This window comes from Carex rostrata, chromosome 13 (genome assembly GCF_964058835.1).
Source record: "Carex rostrata chromosome 13, lpCarRost1.2, whole genome shotgun sequence".
NCBI lineage: Eukaryota > Viridiplantae > Streptophyta > Magnoliopsida > Poales > Cyperaceae > Carex > Carex rostrata.
The window spans coordinates 8,099,187-8,105,919 of NC_135930.1; positions in this window are offsets into that span (position 1 = coordinate 8,099,187).

Here is a 6,733-nt window from a genome sequence, read left to right on the forward strand (position 1 = left end):
CTAAATGTTCAATCCAAACAACATTCCGAATAGCTTTGAGTTAGCGTTATTCTTAAATAGTAGCTATTCTAGCTATTTTTAATCTACTATTTTCAACAGTAACTATTCTAGCTATTCTCTAGTGCATCCAAACATACTGAACGACCACGTGGCCTATTGGGTTAATGGGCTAGGTTTAAGTCTGATTTGAAATATATTTTTAATATACAAAGATAGATCTGACAACAAATTTGTTCCATTAGAAAGTACAAATAAATATGGAATATTATAACTAGTGATCGGTCAACTTAACGTGACATGTGGAAGTGATGAATGAGGAATTGAAAATTAATATTTTTGACCACAGATCCATGTAACATATTTTATCTGCATTGATCTACTTAATATATTAGTCTTGTCAGAAAGAAAAAAAAAAACAGAAGATAATTTCTAATCTATAAAAACATTAAGAAATAAAAATGAGTAAAACCAGGGTGTTTTTATGAACTCGAAGTCTAAAACTCATCAAATCGGTTTTAAACAACGAATTCGAACCGTTGAAACCGACCTACCTTACGAGTGATGCATCTAGATGTCAAAATATTTAATTTTTAAATTAATTTTGCATAGAGTCAGTTTGTCAAAAAACGTTCAAAAAATGAATGTATTAAAATTAATTTATCAATTTTCTAATTTTGACCGCTTAACTTTATATTAAATTAATTTGAATGTTTAAAATTTTTCATCACTCGTAAGGTAGGCAACTTTCAACAGTTCGGATTTATCATTTGAAGCCGATTTGACGAGTTATACTTAATAAAAACAAACAAACAGAGTACCAGTAAATTTTTATAAATTTGGTAATTCTATGTATCCAAAAGTTTGAATTGGATTCTTACCGGTTTCTAAAAAAAAGTAGTTTTCTCTCAAATATAAAAAGCATTTAAAAAAATAAATGAAATATTTTAAAATTTAGATGTATTAGAAGAACTCCATCAATTTTCTTGAAAACTTTTTGTATTTTAATAGAAATCTAAAAAAATGGCTGGTTTGAATTGGTGGGAATTCAACTGATTGAAACTAATTCAAATTTTAAATTGATAAATTTCTCACCAATACCGATCTTTGTACCATAAAAATTTAGTGGTACTCTTCGTTTCTTTCTCCTTTATAATATTTTCTATAGACAATTTTTTTTTTAAACAAAATGCTCCTTTTATTTTGGTGTGGTCATAATAACTCCACTTTTACTTTAAAAAAATGAATTTAAATAATTATTTCTGAATTTATCTTTTTATTTAAAACCGATTTAACTGTTAAAAAAACATACTTTTACAGATGAAAATAGCGGCCCAAAATAAATGAACGGAGAATATTAATTACTGCAGTCGTGCTATTTTTTTTTTTTTTTTTTTACTTTTTTCCGAAATAATGCCAGTGATTTTACTTTTATTTTTTTCTTAATTTTTTGTCAATAAATAGTTTTCTGCATTGGGTGTTTTTCCTTGTCGCTCATTAGCCAAGCACTCAGAAGTAGGTGAGGATTTTTTTTTTAAAATAGAACTAATTTTAAATATTTTAACATAATAAGCATTATTGATTTGGTTTTTATAAAAAACAGCTCCACCAATGCGCATGATCAGTGGAGACAAAAACATGTTTGCTTCACCGATTTGCAAGATCGGTGTAGCTATTTATTATTAATTCCTGTGGTTAGATTTGATTTCTACGGTTAGATTTTATAGATAACTCATAAAATAGCTCCACCGATCCGCTGAATCAGTGGATCAAACATGTTTGTGTCTCCATGTATTTATGTAAAATTTTAATCAATGGTGCTGATTTTGTTAAAAATATTAAATTTGATTCTATTTAAAAAAATAAATCCGTAGGTGATATTGGCAGCTTGTTAGTTCGCCATTTGTGGTATGAAATTCTTTAATAAAGGAATTAATAAATGAAGGATACGCATATCGATTTGTTGCTGTAAATTTTAGAGCGCTGATCGGATGTCTCAAATTTAATCGTTATGCGTCTCTTTATTAAGATTTGTGGAGTAGAACTAGGGTGTTCTTAAGCTCACCAAAGTGTTTGGTGAGCTTAACTTCAAAATCCATTAAATCTGTTTCAAATGACGAATCCGAACCGTTGAAATCCGCCTACCTTATGAGTGATGAGTCTACGTGTGAAAATTTTAAACATTCGAATTAATTTAGTATAAAGTCAAGCGGTCAAAAAACGTTCAAAAAATGAATGCACTAAAATTAATTTATTAACCTTCTAATTTTGACCGATTGATATTATGCTAAAATAATTCAAATGTTTAAAAATTTCACATGTAGACACATCATGCGTAAAATAGACGGGTTCCAACGGTTCAGATTCGTCATTTGAAACCAATTTGATGGATTTTAGAGTTAAGCTCACCAAATATTTTGATGAGCTTAAGAACACCCTAGTTCTACTCAGATTTGTGCTATAAAAAATCTCTCTATATTAATTGCTCTTCTCAATTTCATCATTATTATTATTATTATTATTATTATTATTATTATTATTATTATTATTATTATTATTATTATTATTATTATTATTATTTCGCTTGTTATGCCTCTATCTGCATTGATCTACTTATTTTTTTTAGAAAAATAATGCTCCTTTTTATGATGTGGTCTGACCAAGGATTTAAACAGTGATTATCGCGATATCATGAAAAAGCTAAAAAAACAGCTATAGCGCCGAAAATATAGTAAAAAATAATAATAACACAGCTATAATCAGCTATTTAAAATTAGAATCTTCAGTGTGTCCGACAATATCCCCTTTTTACTTAAAAACATTTTAATTAAGTAATTATTTCTAAATTTATATTTTTATTAAAAATTTAACCGATTTAACTATATACGAAAAACAAATTTTGACAGATGAAATTATCGGATGGAAAAACTGCCCGGAATCATTCCTGTCATGCTTATTTTTTATTTTTTTCCGAAATAATACCACTGATTACAAGTTATGGCATTTGCAAAAAAGTTTGGATTCGATGTTCATGGGAAATAGATTTGGATCAGAGTCAGGGAACCAACTCTGCTGCTCTCCAAATAGGAGAGCAGGACTCTGTTATTCTAAATCGAACCGTTTATCTGTGTTGAGATCTGTGCATAAAAAAATTCAACGGTCCGATTTAGAATAACAGGGTCCTGCTCTCTTATTTGGAGAGCAGCAGAGTCGGATCCCAGAGTTGGATACCTTTTAACATTTTTTTGTGCTCCGTTTTAATATTTGTATGTATATTGGACAGTCATGATACTCATTAGATTCAAATTTTACTGTGCCTCGTTGTAAGATTCTTGTGCACAAATCTCAAAGCGTATTAGACAGTTTTGATGCCCATCAAACCCTAAGTGCAATATGTCGTTGTGATTCGTGCACACTCCGTTCTAAGATTCATATACATAAATTTTGAAGTGCATCAGACGGTTCATATGAAAAAAAATTGAACCCGATGAGCATCAAAGCTTTCTGATGCACTTTTAGATCCGTGCACACCTGTTCTAAAGTTCATGCACACGAATCTTGAAACATATCGGGCTCGTTTTATTCTAATGAGAATAACTATAAGAAAGCCGATTATTAATTTGAATTGTGTTTTTATGTCCTATATGTCAAAAGATCAGCATCGTAATAATACAACAAGACACGATATGTATGTCGGTTATGTATTGTAATTTGTGTATCTTACAACGTGTCTTTTTGTGTACTATGGTTACCTTTTGAAAAATTAACACGACAATTCGATATACTGATTGGTCTATCACAACACAATCCGGCACGACTAAGAAAACAACATGACACTTTTTTTTTTTACAACATAAATCCAGACAATGAAATTTGTTCTTTTAACATTATTTTTTGCGACATTATTTTTTTTATTTACAATTGTTTATATCTTCTTGACATTTTTTTTCTGATTTTTTATAAACTAATTTGAAAAATAAAATAAAATAAACATAACACGTGATCAATAACTAAACATGACTATCACTATCATGATCAAACGTGTCATATTTAATTCCAGTGTTATACAAGATTTGCCTGTGGTCACTATTTTTCATCATTTTGATCACAATACAAATAATAATTTCATCGATGTACACATGACGCGGGATCAGCTTTGTTTAGTCATGTCAGGGACACGAATTTGGGTTCCGAGACTAGCCGAAATTTTTATTTATAGCATAAAATAAATAAATCAAATCTCTCTGATTTTAAAGAAATTCGAAAATTATTCGAGCCGTACAGACATTCTGCGGACTCAAATACTGAGGTCAGCATAGACTTTATGTGGCTCCAGACTAGAGTTCGCAGAACCATTATGCAGTCCCAACTTTTTTTTTATTTTAAGAAAATTTATTAACTAAGAAACCTATACATCAGTTTCTGTGCCAAAAATCTTAGCGTTGGAAGAGAATGGTCGGCGAAATCGTTTTTTGTGCCAACTTTTTGTTTATTATTAATAAATTTTCTGTAAAAAAAAATGTTGGAACCGCAGAATGGTTCTGTGAATTTCAACTTGGGCAGCAAAAGGTTGTGCGGATTCCAATATTTGTGTCCGCATAACACTTCTGCGGTCTGAGTAATTTTCAAATTTTGATAAAAGTAAGTGTTTTGAATTTATTTTTATTATGCTATAAATAAAGAACAATTATATTACTCCCCCCCCCCCCCCCCCCCCATTCCATCCCCCCACCACCCCCCCCCACTCTATCTCTCTCCAAATTAGTTTGATCTCATTTCGATCTCGTTCGCATTTCTCACGATTTATGAAAAATTTTGCGAATCTAAAACCACGAACGTTTTCTACGTAATTTTCTCTTTCAAATGAGATCCATGATGACATACTTTCGGACAACTTGTTACAGAAGTATTTATCCCTCATCATGCAAGTATTTATATCTATACAGACATATGAAAATATTACTATCAATTATTATAAGTATTTATACTGACATATGAAAGTATTAATATCATGTATTATAAGTATTTATACTGACATATGAAAGTATTAATATCATGTATTATAAGTATTTATACTGACATATGAAAGTATTAATATCATGTATTATAAGTATTTATACTGACATATGAAAGTATTACTATCAATTATTATAAGTATTTATACTGACATATGAAAGTATTAATATCAATTATTATAAGTATTTATACTGACATATTAAAGTATTAATATCATGTATTATAAGTATTTATACTGATATATGAAAGTATTAATATCATGTATTATAAGTATTATATGCAAAAAAATACTTTTCAGTATAGATATAAATACTTACACGATGAGGGATAAATACTTCTGTAACGACTTGCTCGAAAGTATGTCATCATGGATCTCATTTGAAAGAGAAAATTACGTAGAAAACGTTCGTGGTTTTAGATTCGCAAAATTTCTCATAGATTGTGAGAAATGTGGACGAGATTGAAATGAGATAAAAAAAACCCACCTCTAAAAACGTGCATGGCCCCCTCCATGTGATTTGAGATTCCCCTCACCCTCCATGAAAAAAATGTGCATGGTCTCCTAAATACTTTCGTACTTAGAGATAAATAATTTCGTTCTTAGAGATAAATACTTCTGTACGTAAGTATTAATACCTTATGAAAAAAAAATGACAGCTGGAGTTTTTTGGCATTTTGTGCGGGATTAATTGCGGGGTGGGAGGTGCGGGGTTAATTATCAGCCTCCATAAATAAAAATTTCGGGGAGATGAGGAGTGCACATGCAGTTAACAGTGTGGCTTATCATTCACCACACTAGAACATGAAATCAAGAAATATCGCATATTTTGGCATGCCACCGTTATCCAAACAGTCGCAAGAGAATTTGCGTTTGTATTTTTTCTCTCTCTCTCGTTTTGGTCGCCCAATTCTTTTGGCTGTGGAGTTGGTAGCATGAATTTAACAGGCAAAATATAAATGAATAAAACGTACGCCGAGTGGTTGGCATGTCCAAATCAAAAGTTTTGCATCAAAATTTATGATTTTGAGTTTTGGTTGGATTCAACCATTACCATTTACCACTGTTAGTGGTTTTTGAGTTTCTTATCAATTCACTGCCAATGCATATAGATTATTAATTAAATAAAATAATATAAATTTGTATAAATTAATTTTGTAATAATTTATCAACTAAAAAATTATAGAAAATGATCTATATTCACTTTATCAAGTACGATCCGGATATAATAATAAATGATTAAAAGCTATCACTGACAATCCTGAACAATGATGCCGAATATTTTTTTTTAGCACCTCAGAAAATCGTAATTAAATGATTACCACCCTAATCAACATATTTCAAAACATACCACCCATACCAACTCAGTCAATGCATCAAATTGGAGTCCGGATCTGCTGAAATTCCGAAAGGAATTTCAGAAACTCTACAATCCTAATCTCTCCCTATCTCTCTCTTCTTTCTCTCTCATTAGAGTTGTTAATGAGAGAGAAAGAAGAGAGAGGAGAGAGATAGGGAGAGAGAAATTTCAGGGTCCCTGAAATTCCTTTCGGAATTTCAGCGGATCTGAATTCATCAAATTGGGCTAGTGCGCAGACTGGGTTGGGGCACCAAATTGGAGCCTTTTATGCGTATAATGGGCAGCAGTGGCCATTTTGGGCATCAACCTAGTCTACACACCAGCCCAATTTAATATACGGACTGAGTTGATATGAATGGTAT